Source organism: Lonchura striata, chromosome 2 (genome assembly GCF_050655825.1).
Source record: "Lonchura striata isolate lonStrDom1 chromosome 2, ASM5065582v1, whole genome shotgun sequence".
Classification (NCBI taxonomy): domain Eukaryota; kingdom Metazoa; phylum Chordata; class Aves; order Passeriformes; family Estrildidae; genus Lonchura; species Lonchura striata.
In genome coordinates, this window is record NC_140704.1 from 46,961,458 (window position 1) to 46,977,012 (window position 15,555).

Sequence of the window (15,555 nt, forward strand, 5' to 3'; positions counted from 1 at the left end):
TTGCTCCTGTCTCCAAATCCTTCCTATGAAACTGATCACTGCAAAAATAGCAGTAATTGATAGCAGGTGTTTCAGATGTGTTTACTGCTCTGTGGCACCACTTGCCTTATATCTTGCCATATCATTCTCTCTTCCAACATCATGAACTTATGCTCCCTGATCATGAATGACTGTACAAGATTGATTTAGAGATGGATTAGTTTGCAAGTATTCATCACTTCTCTTAATAATTGAAGAAACTCAATAGATGTGAGCATTGAGGAAGCCAATACTAATATAATTTTTTCTTACTTGGGTTCAGAGCAAGGTTTTTCTTTCAATAAATTTTAAGGATTTTAGTGTTTCAATTCTAATTCTCTTCCTATGCTCTGAACAAAACTACACATATTGAAAAAATAAAATAATAGCTGAAATATACTCAGATCTGTTGTATATTGTCAGAATTATCCCACACTGTATAAGCTGCCTGGCTGCTCTGCTTGCTGTGTGCTGTATCCTCCTATACTTAGGGAAAAATAAAGCATACAGCAACAAAAGAGTAAGATCATCCAGGAAATGTATCTTGCCAGGATTCAAGTTGGATTGACATGAAGCATGAGTCTGAATTAGGAATTAGGTCTGGAATAGTCCTCCAGAAGCTCTGTGTAGCAAGATCAAGAGGGTGTAAGAGGGAGCAACTATTAATTTTGGTAGCATCAGCTGACACCTTCCAGGTTGGAAGTATTTCTCATTTCTCTCCAACTGAAATCACCCTGTATCCATATAGAACATGATCTGGGTTCCATGGCTCCAGACCATAAGCCAGCCCCATGTTTCTTTCTTGACCTGAAGTGTGGACCAAGGCCTTAGCTCACATGCAATTCCAAACCCTATATGAAACTCAGCACTGGCCTTTCCCTGCTCAGCATTCCCTTTATTTGCTGTCATGAACATAATGGTATTTCCCTGAGGAGGGAGGAAAATGCTATTATTCCTTTCTTTGTTTTCTTTTGAATCCAGGAAGGGAATAAATTCAAGGAGATACTGCCAAAATTGCCAAATAGTTTTGCTAACTGACAGTATCCTATTCCAGCCATGACCCAAGCCATCAGCAGACTATAACATTGCACATTTTGGTGCCAATCCCTTTAAACTGCAGCTATCATGCCCCTGCAATTCTGATTGCTGTTCTCTCACTGGAGAGTGATTCACTGGAGAATGCACCACAGGCAACAATCTGAAGCTGATATTCAGGTTTACTGCTGCTTCTTGTCTATGTCTGAAGAGTCCACAGGTGGAAAGGGCAGGATAGCTGTCCTTGATAGCACAAAACTGATGGTTTTTAAACATCAAAAGCAGCCATTGACCTGCCCTGGTATTTTGGAATACCTCAAACACCAACTATAGCAATTCATTACTAGCAGCAGCAGGAACACAATCTGAAATCTGTGCAATAACACACTGAGCTATAATAGCAGCCAACCCTCTGCAAGCAGACCGCAGAAATATTAACTCTTTTCCTTGCTGCCTGACTAAGATGGTAAGGACAAAAAATTCAGAAGTCAAAACTCAATTGTTTTCTAGTCAGTCCATAGTGTGACCCCCATTTGGGTCAGTTATATTCTTCAAGTTGCTTGGAAAATGGACCAGATAAGCTAGCAGTACCTCTGTCTTCCAATGTTTCATATAATCCACTGACACACATAGTGTAGCTTTTCCATGTCCCCCTCCCCCAGAAGTTTTGTCTTGTGGGTCTGATCACCAGCACTGCAGCAAGGTAGCAGAAGCCACAGGACAACCACAGATCTGGGAACAGACTGGGTTTCATGAGATAGAGCATAAAGGACAGACTACTTAAGCAACAAGGAACTGGGCTGAGGAGGTATAATAAAATTCATAAATATAAATGCCAAACACACTCACGAGAGTGCTTGTCTTTACAGCCAAGGTACAAATGCATCGTGGATGGCATTAAACACTGGATAATTCAGTACTCTCAAGAATAATATCAGCTTGAACTAAGGAAATCTCTGGTTCAGTTGGAGCTTGGTTCACATCCAACGTGGTGCTGGAGCTGTCTGCTCTGCATCAGATTTCCAGCTACAATCTCTTCAGAACTGCAGAATCTGGAGAATTTTGATTGGGAAATGTCAAAGCAAAACATTGTTTAAAAAAAAAAAAAAAAAAAGAAGCTTTTGACTTTCAAGTGTTGATCTTTTCTCTGTTTTGAAATGGAAGTCAAAAATGTCATATTTGAAGTTTCTCCTTTCAGAAGAAAACTTGTATAAATAGTCAAAGCTAACATTTTCTGACACAGAAAAAATATTTCAGCTAGCCTGAAAGAGATGGGGTTTTACAGGGCCAAAATATTTCAACACCCTTTCCACTTTGGATGGAAAATGAGGCCTCCTTCCTCAGCCCTAGCCAGCCTAAAAGCACTTGGCAAACCTCAATTAATCCATTCTCTTGCTAGTGGGGGAAAGAAGAGGGCAAAAGCTCTAAAGGCACACGCTTACAATGAACTAGGGTGTCTTGCTAGAACTACAGAGAAACGTCACAGCTCCAAACCCAAAATGCCAGCCTGGGCACAGGTTCCTCTGTGCAAGATGCCTGGATGTGAACACCAACGACATCCAGCAGCTGCACCTGTCTGTCCCTTAGCATCCTCCCAGCACAGCAAACTCCTACAGGCAGAGCAGAGCTTTAGAAGTGGGACAAAAATATTCCAGAGGCTGCCTGCCATAAAACATGCATTAAAATCTTAGTCTGACAAATCTGCTTGTTTTTGCAATTTGGTCATCCTGATTGCATACCCAATGGCTTTTCTTTAACCTACTTTTCTAAAAGGGAAATGAAAAAAAGAACAATCCCCAGGAAAAATGTTTATTTCATGAAGCCATCCAAACTTTTAATTATCTTTCTTTTTCAGGGAAAACTAATAATGGCAAACCACAGGAAGATACACTACATGGTCTTGTCCTCTCTGATGTTACTGAGAGGAAAAGAACATGAAACTAAATAAAGATGTTTACTGACAGACTAATAAACAAATGGGCCCATTTTGATGTAACCTTGATGAATGGAGCATCCAGGTGTTTTCAATAATGGCAATAAGCACTACAACTCAAAGTATTTCTGATTCAAGTATAATGCATTATTAGGCCATTAGAGGCTGAGTATAGAGGGCCATTTGTGCTCAGCCCTATCAATAATGTTCCTTCCCAGCCTACATTTAGGCCAGGGGAATTAGTCATACGGATATTCTATTTAATAAAAACCTAAAGAAGACGCATCAAGAATCGCATTACATTTTAACAGGGTTACAGTAGTCCAGGAGGACCACAAGTTTAATTTTCATAAGAGCATTCATTCCTCAATTATGTCAAACATGAAAATGTAAATGGCAAATTTAATGCTAACAATATCCCTCAAAGCACATTGGCAGGTAGCAACCATTATGTTGAGTGAATGCTGCCTGCATAACAAGCAGTTCCAAACTAGACAGCAGGGGATTAAAATTGCCAAGCTGAGCTCCACTGATTACAGTTGCACGCTGCCGAAAACACCCTTTGTAATATGCATAGAAACTAAGGGAGGATTCTTTCCTCCCAAAAAATTTGCTGACTGTGCAGGAATCATGATTAATATTGGCTGAAGGTGGTAGCCACGAGATGTGATAAAAGCCATCCTTTGGGTCCTTCTAAGCAAGTACAATGAGCCAAATTCATCCCCAGTGTAATTCCACCAAAGAAGAGGGATTTGCATGCACAGATGCACTTTGCTGGCTACTTCCTTCTAAACTGGAATGGCTAAACAGGGAGGAGCAAGAGTGGATGTAGGTTGGATGCTCACATGTGGTTTCAGGAATGAAATCTGCAGCCTCCTCAAATAATGTAAGGTGAAAAAGCAATTAAATTTTTCTGCAACTAAGCCAGAGGTACCTCTGTAATAGGTGAAGGGAACTCACTGCTTTCAACCTTCCTCACCATGGTGAAATGCAAATGAAGGGGATAATGTCATATTTTGCTTCCTATACATTCTAAATAGGACCCAAACCTCTGTCTTTGTGCAAGTGCCTGGCTTCACTGCCATGCCACGAGTAACCTGGGACTCCAGCCCTGTTTCCGTGTAAAATAATAACATTGGGAGTCAGACATGCAGTGCACAAAGTACTGATTCCCTACCAGAGAATTGAAGGGAAGACACGTTCCATAAACACACAGTGCTATTAAATGGTACTGCTGAATGGTACTGCAGCCCCTGCACTTTGGTGACATTCACAGTTCAGAAGAGAGGGTTGCATCCAGGCAAGTGAGTCATGTGAGGAAAACTGTTTCCAGTTAATATTTCTGCTCATGGAGTAAAAATCGGGATTAGCACTGCAGTTCCTCTTATTGAGGTCTCTAGAAGTATGTTTGTGCATTAACATCACACAGTGATTATGTTTTTGTGTGTCCTCTTGTTTACATTAGGGCACATAAACAGATACTGGTGCATAACTATACATTTAATGAAAATATTAATGTATGTTTTCACACCCATTACTTCAGCCTCATTGCATAGTAAGGAAGACTTTTTAACATTTGCCTGGCAAAACATTCATTCTCTTAACATTTATTCCATTTTTTGAGGTAGAAAATGCTACTTTCTCACTTCATCTACCTGATATCTCCAAACCTACTGAGAAAGCAAGGTTCCACTGATGCTTAACGAGAACAGGGTGGTTAACAATATCAGTTTTCAGTAGCTCTTTTTTACTTAGGTCTGAATCAAAGGTTGTGACTTTTAGATTTCCCAAGTATCCTGAGGTTTTTTTCCTCGTAAAACTTCTAAAGTTCGTGTGTAGGAACATCTGAGGTACATCTGTATTCTTACAGAGCCAAGCTACTAAAAGTACAAATGCAGCAATGCTTTAGTTTAGGTGGGAAATCAGCAAACTGTTATCATTTTGCTTGGTTTATACCTAGACACTCATGACCAAAGGTCATGTCAGGTAAACCTACTGGCCCCCCACTCCTTGGAAGATGGGATCTTACCCTATCCACCAGTGGGCAACAGAGCTGTGAAAACTCCAGCTGAATCCTCAGTATCTTCCAAGATGTATGGGTAAGAACTGGGGTCAGAAAGCACCAAAGAAACTTGGACTCTGCATACCATGGAAGTATATAGGTATATATAGGTATTTTTTCCTACTTATCTGCATCATTATCTATTCTGGCTCTCTATGTGTTTTTGTGTGTTTATTTCCCTTTTTATTAGATAATATTAACTAAATTGCTCCATAGGCTTTTCTTTTACCTTCTCTCCTTCATCTTCTTGATGAAGTCTCTAAATCACTGTATTCCTACAATCAACAGAACCTGCATTATTTCTGATGTCCCATCAGAGAAGTCATTCCTCAACAGCTCTCTCCTCCTGACAAAACTCACTCTTCCACCTCCACCCTGTCGGGTGGCTCTGTAGTGCTGTGCTGCTAAAGTCAACCCTGCTCCCAAACCACAATATTGGCATTAGATGCTTTCAGAATATGAAGGGATGGAGTGGCATTTCCCTAGCCATTGTCTGAAATTCCTACTCGTCTTTGTTTTCCACTAGCACTCTGGTTGTTGACAGATAAAACATAGACACTTTACCAATCAGCTTATTGCCCACAGGGACCAGCAGCAAACCTCATCACACTAAATAAGCTGTCTCATGAGAAAATTGTTTCTAATACTTAAGCTGCAGCACAAGAGAGAAATTTGGAATAAGCAAGCTACCAGAAGAATTTTACTGTTGGTAGATTTACCTTTTTCACAAGTCAAGAATAACAAGGAATGAGGCATAACAGCAGAAGCAGGATTTTAGATATGTTAAAATATACATGCTCATCTGATTTAACTTTCCTATCTCTTGGATGCCTTCCTGCTAAGAGGAGGAATGAGTCTGCATCTTGGCAACTAGAAATGGCAGTGTTTTGCTTTGGATTCCACCAGCTCAGAAGACAACTTCCAACAAATGCTTCCTCATGGTAAGCTGGCATGGAGGAAGCATTGCATTTAGAATATACTGAATTTCAGAGGAAGATTAGGGAACGGAGACAAAAGGAAAAAAATAAAACATAGTTGAAGAAGTTAGTGAACGGAAGAATTTTTGAAGCGATTCTTGTTTGACAAGCCAGTCATAAGTTTAATTATTTTATATGGATGCTTCTTGAGTGGATATTAAGTTTTCAGAGGCTTCCTCAGATTTCTAGGGTCACAGAGAAATCCACTATTTTTATTTTTTTCTTGGCATAACTGAATATTTTAAGGAAGCTCAGTTTTCTAGTGCCATAGAAGAGTTTGAGCTGTCTAATAGCAGCCACACTTTGCAAAGCATACACAGTCTGAACCCAGCAGATGTGTTTTCATGATGATTGGTTCTTGTTATTCCAGTCGATGTGCCCCAGCTTTCCTCCAAGGATCACTGCAAGAACTAGCCCAGAACAAGTGTTACAGCGTGAGACCCTCTCTAGCCAGAGGCCATTGTGTCAGCACCAGGAAAGACTTGGTTTTCATCAGCCCAAAGTGAGGATCAGTTCTCGCTTCATTTGTGAATTTCAGCAAAAAATGGTGGCTTCACCAAATCCCAAAGCAGCCAAGTTCTTCAGTACTGGAAGGACTTGCCTGCAAGCTTGCTGAACCAGCACCGCTAAAGACAGGGAGTCCTGGCAGCACACCTTGACAAAGTAAGTCAGCAAGGCAAGTCAACATAGCCTTGACTTCCAAACACAAGCACCCACCTCTGAGCTGCTTTCACACACTAAAAATTCATTTGGAGACAAATATGTTGTCTTTTCTGAGGTGGGTTATTTTAAGCCTATGTCAGATGCTGTCAGTCACCAGCCTAAGAGAACTGCTCAGACCCCTGGCTTTGCTCTCCATGTCCCACAAGGAACTTCACAAGCAGCCAACAGCCGTATTGGCATATGGCTATCACCACTCCGCTCCCCAGACGTCTTAGAATAATAAACTGGTAATTGAACGGCGAGTTCAGTGCTGCTGTTTGCAGAGAGCCATGACTGCTGAATGATTACGACAGCGGGCAGCGCTGCAGAGGTGTTGAAAGAGTCTATTAGCCTGCTTAGTCTAAGGCAGTAAGGAGAGTTGATGCAAGCTCTCTGCAAACAAATACCCAGTGCAGTCAACACAAAATGGGCAGCAAAGAGGGGGGGGGGGGCTCTGTTTCCTCCATGGGAAGTATGACACACTTTGTCAGTGATGTTTCATACTTGAATGGGTGAGATATGCACAGAACAAGGCAACCAGGGCTGGAAACATAGGCACAAAGTCCTCAGACTCTGGCTGTAGTTCCTGTGACTGGAGCAAGGCAAGAGGAAGACTGTTGCTGTTTACTACAAGGAGTCACAATTATTCTGTATCATAATGTGTCTCTAAAACACATTCCCTGTGACTTAAAATGACCCGTTAGATACCCAAAGGCATGTGGCATGCTCAGAAAAAGACAAGAACCACCATATTCACAAGACAAAGAAATTACTTGGCCTGTGCTACACTGAGTCGCCCACCCACACCCTCAAGGGATGCCCATTCAAGCCCCTGGCCTCAGCAGCCATGAGGCTCACAAAGCCATTCCCAGCCAGGGGAGCTGCAAGCCCCAGCCCTGACAGACATCCTGACTCCACTAGGGCTTGCAGCATTGTGTGGTGTTTCCAGGAGCTGGTAGTTCATGGCTGGTCTTCAGGACAGCAGACACCTTGAGAAGCTGCTGGTGGCACTGCAACACATAGCATGAGCCAGATGGACACAACTCATAGCTCAGTCCCTCAGCAATCAACAGGGTGAAAATAAAGTATTGATAGGATTTATCAGATTTGATCATGGATGCCTCTTGATTAATCATGACTTGGACAGACCATGGGTTCCTTTCAATGGCCATAAGAGCTGCCTGTTGTGGTACAAGTCTCCCGCCACTGAAAAACCCTTATAGATAGATAACATTCATCCTTCCCCAAGTACATAACCTTCAAGCAATCTTTTGTAAAATATATTAGAAGCATGTGAAATATATTAAAATAACACTATGAGGTGCTTACTACATCTGCTTTGGTGTTTTCAAGTAGATTCTTCTCTCTTCTTCATTTTTCTCATGAGGAGGCTTATCTGACATAATTCAAAATTTTGGGATTGACCTTGTTTTTGTTTATGAGTTTCTCTGTTGCCATGGTTCTAGGAAGGAGTTTGGTTCACCTTACTCCCAGTTGTTTTGACATGAAAGCAACAAGACTCCAAGCACCACCTTAGAAAACAGGGGCTTTAAAATAAAACCTTATAAACCAGAAAATAGCACAAAAGGACTTGAAGAGTCAGATCAAATGAAATTACATCTGTCTCTTCAAGTTAAGATTTTAATTGGGAACTGCAGGTACTCAAAGGGTAAACCTTAATGTGAAACCTGGAGTCAAACTCTGTTTTGATCTGGGTGTCTCTCTGTGCAGAGAAAGCAGTGTAACTCAGCCTAAGCCAGATTTGACAAAATCACAGCATTTCCCCTCATTTGTTTCTCCTAGGCTTCTCAAGAGCCTTTCACTACAGTCAACAGAAAGGTACAAATTTGCTCCATATGAAAGCTTGGCCTTTGAGGCATAATGGAGTGGAAAACAAAGGTTAGTGCTGCCCAGTGACCTTCATGACTGGGGAGGGAATTGCAGCTGCCCTCAAACCCCAGGGTCAGTCTCACCATCAGGGAGAATGAGGAGCAAACATCCAGGGGGATGCCTGGTGATGGTGATGTCCACCCAAGGCTGGAGCTGCCTGTGAAGATTGAGCAGCATTGCCATGCTTCTTCAGAGAACAATCATGGCTAAAATCTGATTTCACAGTGTAAACTGTTCAGATGTTATTCCTGAGCACTGTGTCCCTCTCCTTTCCTTTTCCCCCTGCCTTGAGATTAGAGGGAAAAGACATCTCAACCCAGCTCTCTACAGAAGCCAAGTTACAGGGGTGCCACAGGGGTGCCAGGACAGCAGGCATCTCCCAGTGGGACCTGCACAGAGGCTGGTGCATCTGCTGTGACCCTCCCAGCACAGATGAGGCACTGTGCTTCTCAAAACACCAGAGCAATCCCTTGCTTCCCAAAGGCAGCCAAGTCCCTGCCCTCAGGGGTTGCGTCCCCACAGCCTGCCCCTCTGCCCGCCAGCCTGTGTTACCATCCGGCAGATCTGGTCAGCAGGATTTAATGTGCTGCCTTGTGATTCAGCCAGCTGAGGACGTCCAGTGCCATAAGCTCATCATATGACTGCATGCTGTGCACATTGGGGTAACCATGTGGAAGAGCTAATTACAAGGCAGGAAATTTGAGCACAAGCTTGGAGGAAGCAATCTTTCAGCACACAGCAAAGCCAATCACACACACTTTAGCAACTGTACATGAAGTAGCAAAAAAAGTCTGCTGAAGGAGGACCTGGATTAAATCTTTCTCTTCCCCTCTGCATCTTCTCAACTTCCGCTCTTCTTGTAGAACAGCTCAGTGGAAGTCCAAGCAACATTGTCCAAGAGAGATGGAAATCTCTCTACACTAGGGTGTGGGCTCAAGTTTAGGCATATGGGTGGGTCACCAACTTCAACACAATGGCTTGCATGTTTTTTATTAGATCTAGGAAGGAGAACTTTGATGAGTCAAATCCAGGAGTTCCATACTTTCTCCAAGATCAAAGGCAGCACAGAAGTTCCCACAGTAGAACCCACACAGGTGTAGTTTATTTGCTTTACACTGACCCAGTTTGAGTGGGCTGAAGTACAGTCTGCAGGCCAAATTAAGATCTTTACTTCTTGTGTTTTTTTGTGATTTTTTTTCTTTTTTAACATGACAGCTGAACAAGTTGATCTCTGACAGTGCAGAGATGTGCGTGCAGACAAAACTCTGGCGTTGTTTGCAAGCTGCTGTTTCTGCTAAAATTCAGAAAAAAAAGAGAACAACCTGCAGTATAGCTAAGGAAGATGTTAAGCAATTTTAAATGTTTTCATTGGCATCAAGACACACTTCTGTGTTCCCCTTCTACATGATTTAGCAAGATGGAAGAACTAACTGCCAGCTATTCCTTTTAACTTGAGAATCTGCGTTTACTACTGTTATTTGCCTTGAAATCTCTACATCGGTGGGAAAGAATAGTAAAATCTTTCTGAAATGTATCAACCCTTTGCCTGCTCCCAGTCCAAATTATCACCAAAGTGTACAAGCATCACTCCCCAACTGATAGAGAAACTCTGGAAATAACATCAGAGTCACACTCTACTATAGATGGCTGCAAATAATAAACTAATATGTGCTTACTTTTGGCCTGCTAATTTTTCAGCACTGCTGTAGGTCAAGGGGTAAAAACATAGAGAGCTGTCAGGGATCTCCATGGATCAGCTGTGACTTGTGGAGAGGATCAAAGAGCTCAGCCTGCTGTCTAGTGTGGAGCATAGCAGTACACAGCACACGGCAACAACACAAACCTCTAGGAAAGGCACAGTAGCAACCACAGTCAGTGCACAGGCAAAATCTGATATCCCAGGAGCCATACAAGGATCCTGAAGGCTGTAGCATGTCTCAGGGAAAAGGCAATACTTGGCAAGCGACATTTTGGTCACTAGCATCAATCAGGTGGATGCCTTCAGAGCAGATCTCTGGAGACTGCAGAACTGGAGTCAGTGGAGAACAGTAAAAGAGTTAGAGACACAGATCTGCCCTGTGAAGGGTGCCAGCAACATTCAACATGCAGAAGCACACTTAGGTTTCAACCCTTATATTCAATTCTTATGCTCTTTGGTGCAGGTTAAAAAATAAACAGCAGCTGTATACAACTGGCACCCAGAATATTTATGAAACATAAATGATGGTTTTGCTCAGAAATGTGATTAATGAGGAAGAAATCCCTTGTGGGCTTCTTCCCATGTCAGCAATTTCTAGTTTAAATTGTTTTATTTAAAATTCAAGAGACTTTGCACCAGGTTTCCTTGCAATATGAAGTACAGAATAAAACTCAAATGCAGAAGTTAAGCTGATTTATTTCCAATGAATATGCCACCTACTTGGGAACCAAAAAGGCTCAAATGCTTTAATACCAGACCCAAGATCACTGTGAGAACATGAAAACAGGGCAAGAGCTTGTGTCAGTGCTTGATCCCTCACTCTACCACCAGTGCCAGAAGCAATGCAGAATCCAACTAATCTCTAAACATAACCAGAAATAAAAGCCACACGATGTATTTTAGACAAAATATTAACAAGGATCAGGTTTGTCAAGGCAAAAGTTTTTGTACTGGTTGGTCACTTTTTCAGTGTTAATTCACTTTAGCCTTTATCACCCCTGTTCACACACAGGTCAACCAAATAGCCAGAACCAGGGTAAGTTTTCCACTAACACACCCATAAATGCATCTTTCCTCTGAAGCAATGGAAAACTTTTAAGTCACTTAGATGCCATGATGATGAGCATGGCATTAAAAAATGTAGATAGATAAGATAAGGCAGGGGATTGTCTGGCAGGAGTCAGCAGCTGTAATTCGACATGATAATTTACCTTATGCATGCTGGGATATAGCAAATGTGGCTGTCACACCTTCCATTAGCAAGGCAACAAATACAAAATATTCCTCTAAGAGAGTCCTGTAAAAATTTAGCTGATGTCTAGAGCCTCCAAAAGAGTCAAATACTCCACTCATAAATGAGAGACTAAGGAGTGAAAGGGACAGCATCAAGTGCTGACAGCTCATCAGAGCTCAGATGCTAAGTGAAAGTGTGATCAGAGCTTGGATTAGGACACTACAGTAACAAACACAGCACTGAGGAAGAGGCAAGATCATTAAGCACAAATTTTACAGAGAAGTAGAAGCAAAAATTAATTTTGCTTATATGTCAACTTCCTTCTCTCTAGCTATAAAGATTCACAGGAAAGAAAATTCATTGTAAAGTCATCCCTTGAAACCAATTAACTGTCAGCCTCCTACATCAGAGGAACATTTTGCTGTTAGGAACTTTGAATAAAACAAATCTATGGGAATAAACCACAAGTGCAAGGAAAAGGAAGCAGTGCTTTTAAAATACATTTGAAATATCCCCTCTTTGCACAACACATACATTTCTTGAGGCAGCCCTCTATTCCCATGTAACACATGGCTGCATTGTCATAAGATAAATTTCACCAATTAAAAATAAACAGCCTTTTAAATGCTTAGGTTAATTTAAGTAATTCCAGCAGAGCTTGTTTTTTATGCCCTAGAGTCCCTGAAAGTTTAGTCATCCATGAGCTCTGGAGTAAAATTATCTAAACTATAGAGAACTTATCATAATTTGTTATTATTGGAATTAATAAATGTTGCTATGACCATCACTGCAAATTTCTATGCCTTTCTCAAAATCATGCATAAGTCTTTTCCCACACAGTTTGTGTTACTGTGTTACAGCACCTCAGTAGTGACAGCCAGGATCTGTCCAGGAATGCAATTCAGTCATACAAAGGATACACTCATCCCTCAACACTGAAGGTTGAGAATAAAGGAACACAGAACTAGAAACACTTTTCTATTTTCTGTTTTCTATGTATTTCTGGGTAAGGCATTTTCTTTGGAAAGTTTACAAGAAGACATAGGATTGTTTTGTTTTAAATGTCTTGAACAGATTTTAAGTGCTACTGCTAGAGCTCAAGTGCAAAGAGTTAACAGGAGCTTTGTCCTCCACATTACCTTACCATAACACGTGTGAGCACACACACATCACACACCTTGGCAACTTCTATAGTCAGTAACAATTTTTTCCATGTTTTTCTCTTTGCTTGGTTTTTTGGCTACAAGGAAGAGCCCTAGACACTTGCAGCAGTGAGTATTTGTGCTCATTTTTCTGGTGCCACCTTGATTATATGATGTTTTATAGTTTTCTGAGGCCCCAGAAATGGAGAGTGAGGAAGTTCTTATCACCTGGATATCGTGGAAGGCATCTGTGGTGCTTCAGCCAAGCTTCACCCAGTGGCTGCACCCATCCCTCTGTCTAGGGCAGCCATACACATAGAGTTAAATAGTGAAAATTGTGTTGAGCTGAAGGGTCTCTAAATAAAACTGTGCCACAGAACTCCCCCTGGCTGGCATTGGCATCTTAGCACACAAGAAATGCCATTTGAAGCTCCAAGCTCACAATAAATACAAATATGCAAAAATAAATACAAAATAGAAATGCTCCCATGACAAAACTGAGGCAGTGTTTACCGTGGAAGCAGAGCAGAATACTAGAAAAAGACTAAAGCTTTTATTTATTTGTATGCATACATGTATTCATATACATATATATGTAAGCAGTTTACATTAGCAAGAGGTTATACTATAGAAAAAAAGAAATCCTATCTTAGTGAGGTAGAAAGGTCAAGGTATTTTAAATTAATTTTTCCACAATTTGTGTCTGACAAACTGATGCTGTCTAGGTAAGTACTGCTATCTTGGATGAGCTCAGGGCCAGCAAAACAAGGTGATAAGGAAGGGACATCATCTCAAAACCAATAAATCTCCTTTCCAGATGGCATTTTTATCTTAGAGTGCCAAAAGAAGCCAGACAGGAAATTTGTGGACCTATATCATGGTAAACTCATTAAGAGTAAGTGAGTTTCTGAAAGACTAAAAGCAAGTTAATCTCGTGCCTCTGATTAAAAAAGGACCTCAGCACTTCAGCTCCATCAGCCTATTGTTTACAATGCATAAAATAACTTAATCCACCAGAGCATCAGTCCTGTGAATATCTCTGGAGGAGATAACACAACTAGCTTGCATTTTAAAGCGGTTCCAAAATGATGTGCTAAAATGGATGAGTTCAGCGGTGTAAGCATTGAGGCTTCCCTGAACAGAATGAGAAGAGTCCTGCTCACAGGATCTCCAGATAATTCCCAAGTTTAGTTTTAAGGCTAAAATATGGAAGCATGGGATGAGAGGGGATCACTAAAGCACAGGAACTTTCTTATGAAGCAGCCCAGTCCTTTTGCTATTTTTCAAAAAATGAGACCTGAAATAGAGATTGTCTCATAGTAGTGGACCACAACAATACCAGGAATCCATGCAGGACAGAAGATCCCTGGTGCAACCAGCTGTGGCCATAATGTCTGTCTGTGCGAGGCTAGCACATGTGATGAGGCACCTGCTGCTGCCCAGGAGCAGGAGGTAGGTGTTACAGTTTAGACCCAGCTCTCCCAAGAGGGTCAACACATGGATACTCCAAGCAGTCAATTGCTATTGTAATAGGATCAACCAAACCCAGCTCTGAGTCTCCCTAGTCCCACAGACAGCTACAGCCCAGGTTTGACCACAGCAAATAAATACTTTGGATACAACACATTCATGCTGCAAATATTTGTTTGCAGCTAAATCAGCTTTTCAACCAGCTTCAGCTCCAAAATTTGTGGCACTAGAGTATGTCATCACTCTTGCTCTCCTCCCATTGCTCAGTTGTGGGACTCTCTCAGCTCAAACAACATGAACTCTCTAGCTAGGCCTAGGGAGACCACCAAAGTTAGAGACAACCACACCACAGCTGATGTTTGTACCACTGAAACAGATCAGACATGAGCAACTCACCCTCTGATTCTCACAGAGATAAGAGGTTTAAAATTTACTGATACTATCATTGAACAGATTCAAACATTCATGGTAACCACCTTTCAAACTCAAAATCTTGATTTTCCTTAGAAGAAAGAGAGGATAAGCAAAGGTTTATTTTGCTCCATCCTTCTAAGACAATAAAAGCCTTTTCCAAGTACTTTTGCAATTGTAGCCATAAAGTATTTGTGTAAGAAAGAACATATTGTTGGCATAGGAAGCGTATTTTGCTCTTAAAACTAATATTTAGCTAATGCTCAGAAATGCATTTATGTAATCGGTGCTCTGTTACACTGATGTATTAATAATGAAATTGTAGCTCTCTAAGAAAGTAATGAACATTAACAATGAAAGTGGAATCAGAATCCTATAATGCAAGAAATACTGCTTGGTCAGCTGGACACAGAAGGTCCATCAGTGATTTGAGTAAGAACATGAAAGCACCATAATGATAATAACTCCCTTTGCATTTGCATAGTTAGTGCCTTTCAGCCAGACAGTGCTCTCTGGACTTTATAAACTGCAAGTCCTGAGGGTGCCAAGCTGTTGCAGCAGGATGATGAGCAACAGCAGATTTTGAGACCTCTCTAATGAGTTAATAGTGTAAATTGTATAAGATTTGTCTTTCAGACATAGCAGCAAATCTTCCTCCCAAAAGCCCTATTCCTTTGGACTCCTGTGAAGCACCCTCATCATAAACAGGTCCATTTTCCAGATTCTAGTCATTGTCCTGGATGTACAGTTTTGCTACTGCCTCTCTGACACTGGCCCATCCTGGGTGAACAGAGATATTTTTTTCACTCAGAAGCTTGTTCTTATACATGGTTCCCACCTACACATTCATGGAAGGTACTACAGAGATCTCTCCACTGTGCCCCTGCTACAGGGCAATCATAGGCTCAATGGCTGCACTCTCACTGGGATGTGCCACTATTTCTTCAGGCTTCTGGTCCCCTCAATCATTCAAGAGCAAGAA